The sequence below is a fragment of the Magnolia sinica genome, chromosome 1 (assembly GCF_029962835.1).
Source record: "Magnolia sinica isolate HGM2019 chromosome 1, MsV1, whole genome shotgun sequence".
Taxonomy (NCBI): Eukaryota; Viridiplantae; Streptophyta; class Magnoliopsida; order Magnoliales; family Magnoliaceae; genus Magnolia; species Magnolia sinica.
Genome location: NC_080573.1, coordinates 115,060,225 through 115,076,352, shown reverse-complemented (window position 1 = coordinate 115,076,352; position 16,128 = coordinate 115,060,225). Strand labels below are relative to the sequence as shown.

Genomic DNA, 16,128 nt, shown 5'->3' with positions numbered 1-16,128 from the left:
GGAAAACACATTAGCGTATTCAAAACTTTTGTGGCCCCTAAAAAGTTTTCAACGGTAACCGTTTGATCCCCACTGTTTCCTGTGGTGTGGTCCACCTGAGAATTGGATCTGCCTCAGCTGCAAAAATGGATGGACGGCTTTGATAAAATACATACATCATGGTGGGCCCACAGAGCTTTGACACTAGCTAGCTGGATGCTGTTGGGGTCCCTAGTCAAACCGCTTTACTCTCTTTCAGTTGGTTAGCAGGCTCTCTCTCTCTCTCTCTCTCTCTCTCTCTCAGTCTTTGGAGCTGTATTTCATCTAATGCAGTGGCAAGACGTGCTGAATATGTGTTGAAGCTGGAAAGAAGGCAGAAGCTGTCGATGCCGCCACGGCATGGCTATTTACCCGCACCGTGCATGCGAGAGCATGACTAGAGGCCGTAGAAGACGTCGAAAACGAGACGAATTCAATCGTACAAGGTACCTTTCAGCAAAGGAGGGCTTCAAGCTGTCGAATTGAACTTGAACAGCAAGGTGATTGAAGGTTTTTTGGCCGCCTTTCCCTTCTGCTGCGGATATTGATCCAGTGCTCGGGCGTGTTATAGATTTTCTTAGAGCAAGTTCGAATCATTGAATGATGGGGTTTGGGCTGTGTTGGCAAGACGTTCTGTTGAGAAAAATCAATCACGAATTCCTCCTGAGATCCCATGATTTTGGTGTGGTGATCTGGGTGAGGATTGGTACGGGTTTGGACGTGGAAGGAATTGAAAAGGCCATCAATGATAGGTTTGGGCCTATCTTTTCCAGAAGGTTGCAGTGGAGATGATGTTCGAACTAGATGCAGATTAAAAATGCCCTGAGGAAGAAGAAGAAGTTGGTAATGTTGCTAGATGGTCTGTGGCAAGATTTGGATCTTGACATTTTGAGAGAGAATGAGTGCAAGGTAATCTTCACGACATGATTTAGGGACGTCTTTGATGATGGAAATGTGAGGTTTGGGTTTTGGAAAACTATCTCACGGCCTGTTTGGATGCATGTAAGTTTTTTAAGTTGTAAGTGACTTACTTGCTTAGGGGTGAAAGTTACTTACAGTTAGGATGCAAGTTGTAAGTCACTCACAGGTAAGTTTTTCTGTTGGGTAACCTATAAGTCACTTACAAGTAAAAAGCTCTATATTCACACTGAGCACTGACCAAAACTTGGACTAAGGAATTGTTCCAAAATATCAATATCATCTAAAAAATTGCATGGGATCAAACATATTATTTTGTTAAGCCTACCAAGATGGATATTTGAGCTAATTTTTAAGCCACACTAATCATCAAGTAGGCCATAACAGTGGGCCCACAAATTCAAAATATCTGTAATATGGAGCAATAACTCAATTTAAGCATTGGAAGGAAACTTAAAAACATTAATAACAAATCTAATAATCAAAGTACATTAACAATGTCTTCTTTAACTATGGAAAGTACAATTAAAAATTTTCACTTGGGAATCATCCTTTCTAACCATTTATTCCTTTGGATAGGACTTACATGATCAAGGAATATAGAAGCAAAATGCGGTCTTTCCGCAAGGAATGTGTAGGCCCTATACATCATGTTAGAATCAATGGTTGTCATATTCTCCAACTCGTCCCATAATCTCCCTGCCATTTTAGTTTTGAATGAAACATATTCATCTATTGTTTCCTGAATGCTTTCAAACTTTTCAATAACAATTGATGCGATAGAGGCATTCTTACTCTTCTTCTTTGGTGCCCTTGGAGCAGAGGTTCTCACATTACTTTGACCATTTCCTCCGTCATATTGATATTAAAGTTGCGTCCATCGGAATATGCATCGTCGGGTGGTGCAAATGGTTTATATGATCCGGAGGGTTATGGAGACAATGGCATGTCATCCATGTAATGGGATGAATGGAGAACTTCTTCCTCAAGATCGACTGTAGTTCGTGCTGCATTCCCTGTAGCAGAATTGTCCTCGCATATTTATCAAACTGAGCTAGCAATGGGAATGATTTGCTTCTGATATGAACAACTTCAAGTTTTGCCTATAAAACAAAAAGAATTCAATTAGTTTTCACTGTATATTAATGGCTTCGAGTTTTGAATGAACTTCACCTTAATGAATTCATCCCAAATGTCTAGCTCAACAGTAACACATTTCATTTCTTCATCCTAACCAAAACCACTTTTGCTAAGTGCAAACTTTGTCAAGTTATATTTCTTTTTAGGCGTTTGTAACCGATTCCTGCACATTTCACTATCCACTTGCATAGAAAATGTCCCCATCACTATTTTTGCTACTTTATTCATACTAGCTTCTCTAAAAGTGTTGTCAGATTTTTTTCCCAATGATACTTCCTCTACTAAGGTGTTTGCTATACATTCATCCATGTATGAAGTCCGGTTAATTTGTGCCTTTCGGCCGTTGTTGCTTGCCTTCGCATTTTGCGACATACCTTATAACATTGTACATTTAAACATTGTAAATTTATAAAGCCACATAAGATATATTAGAAGTAAGTGCAAATAGATCTAGAAATATTATCTAAATTGGAATAATAAAATAGTGCATTCATATGTTAAGCAATAATCTTTTTATCACCATCTACATTCTCAAAAATCATTTTTCAAAAATAATTAATTGATGTTCTGTTCTAACTTATATGATTCCCACATAGCTGACACAACTCCAAGTCGAAAGTCCCTCCATCTTTGTTTTTCCCTCCTAGTAGCTGCAGATTCATTTCGCAAGTCGCATTCATTCTCCTCCTCATTACTCTTGATTTTCCTCTTATTACCTTCATCTTCATGCACCTCACTTTCATCTTCGTCATCACCGTTATCATTGTTATTCTCGAAATCAGGCTCTTGATCACGTTTCTCTTGATAATATGATTATATAAGATACAACATGCAACGACTTTATTGACTTGTACGCCGCTCCTTATCCTCATGTCGAGATCACAAACTTTCCCTAGCAATTGTAACCTCCCTATCTGAATCCTCCCTTGAGTCAATGTCCTCATCAGGTAGCGGCATAGGATCCCCATAAACCTCTGCTTTACATGCATCAAGCGTAGACTTCTTCTCTTTCTCCCTCATCGCATTTTTATCTTTAATTTCTTCTTCATCTCCTCCCTTATTGCTTGAGGGACACTTAGACACCCTGAAACTTAACCCTTTTGATGGGTCAAGTGCTGTTTTAAGCGGGTTAAGCCCCCACTCACACTTTTGCTGCAAAACTTGCACATTATTTGTTGTCTACTCCCACATATCCGTACTCCGTACTTCCACCTTATATCTTCATTCTCATTTCCGGCCATCCCCAACAAATACAATTATACAACAATGGCCACTCTATAGTTTGCATAAGCCACAAAGTCACAAACACCACAAACAAACAATAAAGAAAATGTGTTATCAATTTGCATCATCAAGACATCAACTAAGAAACTAATCATTTGAAATTGAAATTGAAGCAACTAAGAAATTCGCATCAATTTGCATCCCCCTAGACATGTATTACATTTCAAGTTTCAACATATTTTAAAAAAAATTAACAAAAAAAATTTGAAATTTAAGAAAACTAGACATGATATTTGAAAAAAAACCACCAAACTACTCATATTTGATGAAAAAACAACAAAATTAGCCCCCCCTTAAAGCAGTATATTTGGAATTTTTTTTCAATGGAATTTAAAGAAAATTTGACAGAAATTCCCCCCCAAAAAACTTTGTTTTTTTTATCAGATCTGATGTAGATCTAATTGAAAATGCCTCCCCTCTCTAGATCTATGATCAGATTTTAAAAAAATCCGAAATTTCCAGATTTTCGATAGATTTAATACAAAAAACTTTTTTTCTGATCAAATCGGGTCCCCTCTACATATTCGAGATCAAATTTTTTAAAAAAGTGATTTTTGAAAAATATACAAAAATCGGGCGTAAATGAAAAAAAAAAAACCCCAAAATTATAAAATGATCTTCAAATCTGGTAGTTTTTGGTAGATTTGAGGGTATGATAAACATAAATATGGATTTCAACAAGGATTAACAGTAAAAAATGGATTTTTTTTAAAAAAAAAAACCTCTTTTCTGATTTTTTAAATACCGGCCCCAACTATTTTGATCCTTCAAATTGACTGAAATCTGATATTTTAATCATCCAAGAAGCTGTTAATGGCGCCGAAAATCCCTATAGGTTGATGTATTTGATTGATTTGGAGGCTTGGAGGAGAAGTGAGGGAGAGGGAGATCAAAAAGGGAGAAAAATTGGGCTTTTTGCCCTTTTTATACCAGACCAATATGGGTACAACATATTGGTGCTGATACAGTAATCGATACCGATACGGCTGATACAAGCCTATATTGTGTATCGTATCGAGTCGATATGGACACGATATGCCCGTATTGACAGATAAAATATTGATTTTTCGATCGATGCGGCTCCATCTGTTCCAAGTCTTTTAATTTTCTCACTCAATTGGTTTTTAACTTCAATTATATATATAATTACAAATTCCAAAGTTTCATCTTTATTTTTAAGTAAATATATTTTAGTGCATCGTGAATACTCATCTACAAATGTGACATAATATCATTTACTATTTATGGACATGTGATTTTTTAAATCACCCAAGTCATTATGAATTAAATCTAAATTTCAAAATTTTTAGTTACTGGTTTAAAGGGTTTTCTAATAGATTTAGATTCAACACGCACTTCGCATTTGTTAAATTCTTCATTTGAGAATTCAGGTAAGAGACCTAATCTCTTCATTCTTTTTAGTGAAGCCACATTTACACATCCTAATATGTAAATGCCATAGATTAAGAGAATCAACCATGTAAAGTAAATTGAGGGATTTCTTAGTTATTTCATCGTTAGTTATATCTTAAGACATTTATAACTTCTTTTGTGGTTTTTTCAAAGTTCATATGTTGTTTTCCCATTTGTTTTATGAGGTATCCTGTTTTGAATACAACAAGTAGAGAGAATTACTTTTCCCACATATTAGAAGGTAGTTCAGAATTATTTAACATAGCATTTTTCATCTCTTTTAAAGTTTTATTATTTTATTATGATATTCCATTTTGTTTCTGGTGTATAAGGTGAAGAGGTTTCATGAATGATTCCATTCTTTTCACAATATTCTTTAAATTGTAAGTATCCATGTTCTCCCCCACCATTTGTTCTAAGTCTTTTAATTTTCTTACTTAATTGGTTTTCAACTTTAGTTTTATTTATAATTACATATTCCAATACTTCATCTTTATTTATAGGTAAATATATTTCAGTGTATCTTGAATAGTCATCTACAAATGTAACATAATATCTTTTACAAGTTCTAGACATGTGAATTTTAAATCATCCAAGTCATTATGAATTAAATATAAATTTCAAAATTTCTAATTATTGGTTTAAAGGGTTTTCTAATAGATTTAGATTCAACACATGTTTCACATTTGTTAAATTCTTCATTCGAGAATTCAAGTAAGAGACCTAATATCTTCATTCTTTTTAGTGAAGCCACATTTACATGTCCTAATAGCTAATGCCATAGATTAAGAGAATCAACCATGTAAAGTGAACCGACGGATTTCTTATTTATTTCATCGTAATTTATATTCAGGATAAACAACTCAACTTTTGGTGAGTACAAGTTTGTTTGAATCAAATACAAGTTTAAACCCATCTTTATTGAGGAGAGAACCAAAGACAAAGTTCCTTCTAATATCAAGTACATGCAGGGTATTATTTAACAGAAGAATCTTTCTAGATGTAAGCTTTAGAAACACTTTCCCTTTCCCGACAACTGGTGAGGCTGGAGCATTTCCCATGAGCACTTGTTCTTAATCTTCTGCTTATTGGTAAGAGGTAAACATGATTCAATCCTTACAGACATGTCGAGTGGCCCTGGTGTCTAATACCCATTCCATGTTGTTGATTAGATTGACTTCTGAGACAACAACAACAACAATCATATTTGATTTGATTTCAGTTTCAACGAGATTACATGGGCCTTGGTATTCTTCTTCTTAAGCCTGCATTCTGCAACATGATGCCCCAGTTTTCCACAGTAGAAACATTTCCCCTTCTTCTTAAATTGTTTTCCTAGTTTCTTCTTGAGTCTGCATTCTGTAACATGATGCCTTGGTTTTCAACAGTGAAAATAATTCCCCTTTTTGTTAGCCTGATTTGATTCCACTAGGTTTTATTTTGAGGCTATGTCATTTGCGGTATCCTTTTAGTTTCTAATTTTGTTAGCCTCCTCTATACTTATATGAACAATGATACTCTTCGTAGACATGCCATTTTCTTATGTTTTATCTTGTTCTTACATATTTTTTTCCAGGAGGGTGGTAAATTATTTATTTATTTATTATGAGAGCTCCTCCAAGGAAAACCTCATTCATTTTCATTCCTTCATATATGAGTTCATGTACCAGATTTTGATGTTCATAAATCTGGTTAGTGACAGGTTTATCATCCATCATAACATAATGAAGGAATTTTGAGATGATATGTTTCCTAGCCCCTACATGTTCTCATATGTATTTCTTTTCTAATGCAGCTTAGTTTTCTATGGAGGTGTATAAAGCATAAACATCATGAAGTTCATTGGAAAGGGCATTCAAAATATAATTTTAACAATTATGGGCATCTCTTGTATGAGTTTCATTAGCTAGATCAAATTGGAAAGATTCGGACAATATATACGAGATCTTGAGCGTGTCGAGGGCAAATGTTAATTTCAGTTTCCATCTTTTGAAATGTTGTCCATAGAAGGGTTAAATTTTGGACAACTCATTGTGGAGTTTACAGTAATGGAAGCCATTGTCTAGATGCAGAAGATTCAACTTCAAGAGCAAGTGGCCTTCTTGTCTGATAAGAAAGCATGGGATTTGTTTCAAGACAAGGTTGGGTAAGAAATCCTCAATTCTCATCCCAGAATACCAATGCTGCTAAAAATCTTGTTGGAGAGTCCTGTGGTTTACATCTCTTGCTCATCACTCTTGGTTGGGCCATGAGGGACAAGTTCAAACCAGATGAGTGGGTGCATGCTTTAACAGGTATGACATGGTCGGAATCAGAAAACGAGCACTAAACTAATTGAAGCACCTGCCGAGAAGTGGAACAGGGCTCAAAAGTGTTAAGAGTAGATTAGGGTAATTTCTAGATTAGTATATTTCCTTTATAAAAAAAAAAAGAAGGAAAAAAAGATGTGCATCTCTATTAAGATCTCTACAGATTTTTTTTGAACATTGATAAAATTTTATTGATTTGAGGCCGAAGCCTAAAGAATACATAGAAACCATCCACTGAAAGAAGATTATAACTGAAGCCAACTAGATGGAAACTGGGCCAAAACATTAGAAGCTATTGCCCATTCCATCACATAGGATTTAGCCCTACTAAACACCTCCATAACTCGCATCTGACAATTCCTGAAACATCTCTCATTCCTTAAGATCTTTACAGATCTCCCACCTCTTCTATATATTCCTATTATTTTCAGCTAAATGAACAAGTTACAGTTTCCACAATGTACTCTCATGGCTTAGCAAGAAGTATCTTGTTTATGGAAAATGAAATCAAGGCCCTAACAGAAACCCCCCTTTGCCCCGATTTCCTCACCTTGATGCTCCAATGAAAGAGGGGTTTGAACAAGCTCTTTGATGGCTTTTATAAGTGCGTGCTTGCTCTCAAAGTCTTGGAAATTGGTCACGTTGCAATACCTCAATTGGTCGAATACGCACATCAAGGCACTGCCTGAAGAATCAGGACGTCTGGAAAAGCTGAAGCATCTGAACTTGAGTTATACATTTCACCCTAGAACAATTCTGAAAATGGATGATATTGAGGCTCTCCAGTTTGCTAGTGCTCAATCTGTATTTTAGCAGGTATGGAGATTGAGAAGAGCAAGAGCATGGAGTTGGCATGGAGGAGTTGAAGAGCTTGAAAGGCTTGGTTGTTTTAGTAATGACCATGAATAATGTCCTTGCCATCAAAAGGTTCGCCGGCTCTCCTTTTTACCAAAATGCACAAGGCATCTATCAATCATAAAGTGCAAGAAATTGACTTCTACCCAACTGCCAACAACTATTGGGATTATGGCATACGAGAGCTTAACATTAGGAGTTGTGACGAGTTGGAGAAGTTGATAATTGGTATCCAAGATGACATTTGGAAGGGGGTTGTTGTCTCATGGATCCCTCCAAAACCTCCATCATGTGGACATTTTGAATTGTCACAGGTTGAGGCACGTTACTTGGGTTCAGCATTTTCAAAGATTGTAAAAAGTCAATGTAGGCAATTGGGATGGGGTGGAAGAAATACAAAGTGGAGTTGGAGCAATGGAAGACCAATTGGTGCTGTTCCCCACTCTCGAAAGTCTCACGATCTTTGTGCTGCCCAAGTTAATGAGAATCTGTAGGCATGCATTGCTTTTCCCTTCTTTACAGGAATTCAAAGTGTTTGGATGCTCAAACCTGAAGAAGCTCCTGCCCGAAATGTATCATGCAGAAATTCTTTACGGGAGTTTCAAGTGAGAAAGAATGGTGGTATGGATTGGAGTGGGAAGATGATGACATCAAGTCTGTTTTCCTTCCCTGTTTCAAAGAGTTGTAGAGCTGTGAAGAAACCTTCCACCAATCCAAGCAACAAAGCAAAGAAGAAGATGCAATAGAAGGTGGAAGAATATAAAGCTCCCATCTGGACCATTCCAAGTATGTTTTCTACTTTTATTATCAGCTTCACTCCACAGCACAAATCAACTTCCTAATAGTTCTGGTAATTGCTTTCGCTTCTTTTTTCTCTCTCTCTCTCTCTCTCTCTCTCTCTCTCTCTCTCTCTCTCTCTCTCTCTCCCTCCCTCCCTCCCTCCCTCCCTCCCTCTCTCTCTCTCTCTCTCTCTCTCTCTCTCTCTCTCTCTCTCTCCCTCCCCTGCCCCCCCCCCCCCCTCTCTCTAGATCTCAAATGAATTGTAATGACAATTGAAATTATTGAATAGGAGGTGAGTTAATATATGTTCTTACTGTAAATATCTTTAAAAGAAATTATTAAACGACGGTCGGGGATTCATCAGGTACTGAATCAAAATTCAGATTTGAATAATCAGATCAATTGTGCCCTTTAAAGAGGATGCCACCACTCATTCTCTAACCAATGTGCTCTAATACTTCTTAAGAATGGCATATCTACCAATTTAACCATGGCCGCTTGGTTGAATTAACTATAGCCCATATGATATTCAGTCATGGGATTGATGGATTTGATATAATGTATTTTAGGAAACACGACCCTTGGTGCAAGACTACAGGTATTAGTTTCTAGGTAATCTAAGCTTTTATCAAGCTACATCTTTTTTTACATCATCTCTCTAGTGATGTGATGGATTTGATATAATGTATTTTAGGAAACACGACCCTTGGTGCAAGACTACAGGTATTAGTTTCTAGGTAATCTAAGCTTTTATCAAGCTACATCTTTTTTTACATCATCTCTCTAGTGATGTGTTATCACACTGATCAGTGACATGGTTAAAGAATCGGCATTGGGGTGTGTTTCATCCTACTACAAAATTTCTAAGGGGGTGTTTGATTTTTCAAATCCTTTGTAAATACCCATAAATAGGTCATTATTACTTCTAACATATGTTTGCAAAGAGATGGAATTCTTTCACCTCGAAAACTGGTCCGGAAAAGGCTGACTTAAAATAGTGGCCACACTATGATGCATATGACTTATCCACACCGTCCATCTGTTTTACCAGAACATTTTATGGCATGAGCCCAAAAAAGAAGCAGATCCAAAGCTCAAGTGGACCACACCATAGGAAACGGTGGTCCATGTAATGTGCATTGTTGAAAGATTTTTCATTCCTTAGGCTCACATTTATGTTTATTTGTCATTTAACCCATTCATAAGGTTACACAAACATGGATAAATGGAAAACACAAATATAAGCTTGATCCAAAACTTCTGGGTCCCCCCAAGAAGTTTTCAATGGTAGGTGTTCAATTGCCATTGTTTCTTGTGGTATGGTCCACTTGAGCTTTGGATCTTCCTCATTTTTAGCTCATGCCCTAAAATGAGCCGGTGGAAGGGATGAACTGCGTGGATAAGTCACATATGTCATGGAGTCCGTGCCCCATGGTTTTTACACTCGGCTTTAGAGACGGATTAGTTCAAACAGTGCTTGTCACCATCACATTGGGAAGGGTGCATGAATCACCAATGAAAATAATAATTACTACGGTGATTTGCAGGGAAAATTAAAAAATCAAACACCCCTTAAGGACCTGTTTGTTTCACCAATTATCACAGTAATATAAAGGAAATGAACAATGATTACAAATTACTTTACCCGTATCTTGACAATTGCTCACAAATTACTTTACCCGTATCCTGACAGCAACTACATTTGACCGTCTATTCCTGTGTTTTGTTCATCCATGCTAAAATAATAATGATGGCATCTTTACATTGCTTTGAGGTCAAATCATAACCAAAATAAATTGATGTTGCTGTTTGGATTAGAGATTTTCATGGTAATACCATAAAAGTGCAATGATTACAAATTCCTTTAGCTGTCTCCTAAATACATTTGTATTTGATCGATGAATCTGGTGTTTGGTTTGGCAGTGGCAAAATCATAATGATAATACATTTTCTTTACATTACCGGGGTAATTGGTGAAACAAACAGGCCCCAAGTACCAGTATTTGTGTGAATTTTGACGAAATATAGAAAGCATTGTCTTGTCAGGTTAGAAATTCCACATGTATGGGGGTATATATGTTGAGGGAATCTAATTGCAGAGGGGGACTCAGAGAATGTTGTTGGTTAGACTTTGAGAACCAGTTCTATTCTTTGGATGGTAGTGCTCTCATTTTCAACATGATTCACAGCCTTATATCTCAATTGAATTCTTCATTTAGCATTGTGAGAAGAGAATTGAGAGATGCAAATAGTCAGACCGACTTCTATGAAGTGGGTGTGTCAAACTCTTGTCTAAAGGTCTAATAAAAAGCCCATTATTCATAAACAAAAGAAGGAAACAAAAGATATGTATGGTATAAGAATGATGGTTACCAGCCTTACCACTGATTCTAGGTCTGGAAAGAAATTCCTCTGCGAGAACTCCTGGAAAAGCATAAGTTTGTATGTCATCCTTCTCAGACGAACTTCTGTTGTCGTCTCTGATTGAGGATATGAAATTCATTATGCACATTGTCAATTCTATGGACGTAGGCTGTATTATTGTCATCCTCTCTGATCTTTTTGTCATGTGATCGTTGCCTCCAGTGAATTTCCTCCTGTCGCAAAATCTCGCCTTAGGAGCAGCAGCAACAACGTTCCTCCTAGCCATCACATCACAAGACAGAGCCATTCGATTCTTCAATATTGTCGAGATCAGTCAACTCCTGCATAAGAGCCTCAAGTCACCAAATCCCGAATTTTTCCAGTCTTTTGGCTTCAACTCCAGCAACTTCATCTTGATGTAAGTATGTTGACCCGCATCCACCTCAGCATCAATGGACAACTACCATTCCCAAACCTTCTGCAAGAATTTGGAGTGCTCCAGCCACATGCTTTCAAATTGAAATGGTTTAGGACCCTGAGGCAATTGAGGAAGAGTGGATGGTAGATTAATTGGTTTATGATTCATTTGACAGGTGTGAATGCAGAGCTTTCTAATGGAATCTCAGGAAGCCTACTTCCCTAGATGCTGATAAAAATAATAATCTATCAATGTAACTCATAGCAAGCACTTGATCTTGTTTTCCCTGGTCATGATTTTCTACTACAAATTTTACATGGCTAGGATTTTCCAATCACAAGTTAGTGGGAAAGATGGTACAGTACCACAAGCTTTGCCTGGATGTGATCAGTTCTCTTAACTTAGAAGATTGCAATTTGCTATCTAGATATTCTCAGTTTTGAGTCTGCAGGAATTGGACTATTCCCAAGTCCAAAACTAATCTTCCCAAATCCAGTTTCCCTCAGAAGATCTTATGGACTTTCCAGAATCTCTTGTCCACATCACCAGCTCTTTTTCTTTTCTGGGTTTATGCTGAAGGTAAAGTCCACCACATTGCTGAATTATACTAAAGTTCACAGAACACAATTGCTGAGCATGTTTTCCATTCTGTAGATGGGACAACTCATCTATTCTAAAATGTCTAATGCCATAAAAATTCATCAAGCAGATGACTCTAACCACCTGATCTGCTGCCTCTTTTATCATTATCAACAGTCCATGAGAATTTTCTATGCATTCGGCATTTAGGGTTGTTATGAAAAAAAATGGGATTTAAAAAATAATGGAAAAACTTAGTTTTTCCTGTTTTGTCCCATAGTGTGGTTATCCTGTTTTGTTTTTTAAGTGGTGTTTTTAGTCTCACGTTGGACATGAAGTGAGCTGAGAAAGCCTTTATATTAGATTCCTTTACGGGTTGTTTGTATTGGAAACTAAGGGTATGCCATGGGAGCAACCTAGCATGCATGCGCACAGGGATCACGGCTGGCGCAGTGCGGTGACTTTATCACATTTTATTTTTCTCTACATAAATGACGTCATGTGCATGCATAAAGCCAACACGCGTGTGTAGAGAGCCGTCATGCACTGTCATATTATTAACTACGCTGCTTTGCATGCGCCAATGGTTAGTGGGCATGCAACGCATGTATAGGTTGACTCCCTTCTTCTCTTTAAAAGGCTTTTCGTTTTTCTGTTCCTTGCGCAAAAAAAAAAGAAGCTCCATCACTTCTGTCTGTACTTCTAGTTTCCTATTCTTTTTCTTCTTCTTTCCTGTGAGCAAATCAGAAGAGCTACTCAAGTTCGTGTGGCTACAATCCCGCATGCACTTGATCCTGGCTGTCCATCATTGAGGAGAGTTGTTGTATCCTAGGGCCAGAGTTGCTAAGACCCAGTGCATCGAGAATCTTCCTTATGGGGGATAAATTTGTCTTTAAGACAATGATTATAACATGCCTCAACTTTCCATATAATTTCTATTACTTGTTGTCTTCAATATTTCCAATTTTCTGCTATATCTCTGTATTAGAACCAACAAGAATTTGGAATGTGGCTCATCTGATAGGAAAGGAATCTGTTGAATGGTGTGGATTGATCAGCATGCAGGAGTTGTGGGTGAATATGGAGTGCATTATACACTCCAGAGGCATGTTATTGGAATGACAGATAAGGAATCCAATGAATGGTGTGGATTGACCAGCATGCAGGAGTTATAGGGCAGATATGGAGAACATTACACTCCAAAGACATGTTATTGTAACTTAAAAGGTTTGAGTGACTATCAAATTTGGGCTGTGCAGCTGAGCCCACCTACTGATTGAATTATAGTCTAAAATCAGAACGATTGAATTATCCTGTCCGAGCAACAACTGAACTGTTGGACACTCTCCAAGGTTCCACAAACAGTCCATTGATCAGACCAGTCGGTCCAGTTCTTACCCAGGAGGCCATGTGTTGAACGGTCCAGATGGATGAAAATGTCTTAATGGTGAATTTTAATGTAGTTCACACGTGCTGGTCGCTGGAAAAACATCTCTTTTACCTTTCACAACCTTGGACTAGAAGAGACCCCATGACCACATTTGCTAATTTGAAAGAGATTAGAATTGGCATTGGAAATATCCTAGGCAGTGTTTGGAAGTACTCCAAATTGAGATTTGGTTGAATATATCAGTAGTTTCACTCTCTTTTGAAGTTGTCAAGCATTTACACAACAGACCCAAACAAACAAGTACTTAAAATTTTCACTTTGAAATAACAGTTCTGTTCTTATCCTGCAAAAGAAAAGATGTTGTGTTATTTCAATTTGGAGAGAAAGCATTCCACCTGCTCCATCCCCTTAGATTTTCATAGCTCCTAAGATCAGTTAGCAAGTAAATTACAGTCATGAAACAAAGTGCATCCTGATGAATAACCCATAAGCTCCTACCTTAGCTGAATCTGAAACAACAATATCTCCATCCTGATGAGGTCATATACCAGATCTTGAAGAAATTTCGACTCCTAACTCCTGTTGATCTAGCCTATCCAAAGTCCACACTGTGCACCCTATCATGAATGGAGCATCACTTGAAATACCATTGATCAGATAACCTTAACCATCCGATCAGGCCTGTTGGGTTGAGCTGCTGACCAGTTCATTTTAGCCACCTCTTTAATGCTTTTGGACAGACTCAGATATTTTAGGATAGGTTCTCTTAGTTGTATCATTTTGGGCCATGATCCATCGACCAGGGACCATGATTTCGAGGTTCCATGTTGGCATTTGTATCCCGAGCATACCAAATGTGAGTTGCTAAGATATAATAAAGCCCTTTGTTTAATTGATAGGTCGTGAAGGATTCCATGTATGTGGGGCCCATGATTTGGTGATCGAAAGTTTCAAAAACAGTTGATTTGATGAGGTTGTATAATTCTATGCCAGGTTTTGCAAACTTGGGACTCGGGGCCCATCCGGCCCACCTATGAAATTTCACTCAGGTAAGTCAATGCGGTGACTTGGGTTAGTCATGTTTTTCTAATTGATAATAAAATTATTATTCTTATATTGTTTCAAAACACCAAATTACTTATATAATTCATGATTCATTTTTAGAATCTCAATGTTTTAATGTGATGTGATTTTAGATAATAAGAATAGCTAGTACAAAAATCAAAGGAGTAGAGCGCAACTGCGAGCCTCAAGCCTCGATTGAAGAAGGAACTGAATATTAGAAGTGAAAATGAGAGAGGGAAGCTCCAATAAAAGAAGCTTTCTTATCACCTTAAATTAAGGTATCATGATTTTATATTTTTATAGTTATCGCATGGTATTAATATCAAACATCTTAGGTAACTTTCGAGCTCGGAGCCAGGTGATACCGCGACTGATTGAGCAGGGCAGTGGCGTGCGAGCAACCACTCGAAACCCTTTTGGTCACTCGCATTAGGGCATTCCTATCGCTTCTCGCACTACTCCCTCACCCTTGACTGGAAAGGAGACATACAACATAGTTAGTTGGCCTTATTCATTCCATTCGTGAAAGGAGCAAGCAACAAGCAGCTTTTAAAAAAGCCGTAGCGTGCAGGGGGGCTTTGGAGGGGGCCTACGTGTCGCGGCTCCCGCTCCTTAAGCAACAACAACATGTGATGATAGGGTCTCTACTCATGGCTCGGTGGTAGACTCGCAAGAGTTTCAACACAGAGGTCATGGGTTCAAGTGCCCCATTGTGGTGGGTGTGAGTGTGTTAAAAAAAAAAGAAAAAGAGAGAAAAAAAAAAGAGCATGTGATGATAGAGTTTCTTTTGATTCCCCGACATCAATTTTGTACCCTCACCGGATCTCTGCCTTTATATATATATATATATATATATATATATATATATATATATAGGGAAAAGGTACTATGCGCTCGACCTCACGAGTCCGTCCCATGAGGTCGAGCTGTGTGGGCCCAACCGTGATGTGTTTCGAACATCTACCCCATCAGTCAGATGCACCATTCCATCGTGGGCCTAGGTCTCAAAAATCAAGTCAATCCGTGACTTTTGTGGGACACACCACATACAGAAGTGGGGAGGGGCCATGCACCGTTAAAACATTCATAATCATTTTTTGGGCCTTCCGAGATGTGGTTTGCAAATCCAGCCCATCTTATGTGTGTCCCACTTGGATGAGGGTTCAGACCAAGTTTCAGCAGCATTCAAAACTCAGGTGGGCCGCACCAAGTGCTTTTATATGTTTTAACGATGTCTTCACATGATTTTAGATGGTATGGCCCACCTGAGTTCTGTATACGGCTGATTTTTGGGATATCCCATAATTTAGAGGGGACCCATCAAATGCACGGTGTTGATGGTCGACACGCATCACGGTGGGGCCCACATAGCTCGACCTCACGGGAGCTTATCGTGAGGTCGAGCGCATAGTACCTTTTCCCATATATATATATATATATATATATATATATATATATATATATATATATATATATATATATATATATATATATATATATATATAGAAACTCATTTAGGCATCAAAATGTTGTTAGTTCACCAACTAGGCAAACCTTGTACTCTGCAAAAATCTCCCAGATTGGACCATTCAATC

At 37.7% G+C, this 16,128-nt stretch overlaps 2 long non-coding RNA genes across 2 annotated transcripts; both read left to right on the top strand.

Annotated features, from left to right (window-relative positions):
* Positions 1 to 377: 377 nt before the first annotated feature.
* On the top strand, positions 378 to 13,646 carry LOC131254952 (uncharacterized). The gene is made up of 3 exons (XR_009175982.1): positions 378 to 464; positions 5,106 to 5,156; positions 13,103 to 13,646. It is a non-coding gene; the product is annotated as an uncharacterized LOC131254952 (long non-coding RNA).
* Positions 10,607 to 11,822, top strand: LOC131254956 (uncharacterized). The gene is made up of 2 exons (XR_009175984.1): positions 10,607 to 11,499; positions 11,675 to 11,822. It is a non-coding gene; the product is annotated as an uncharacterized LOC131254956 (long non-coding RNA).
* Positions 13,647 to 16,128: the final 2,482 nt, after the last annotated feature.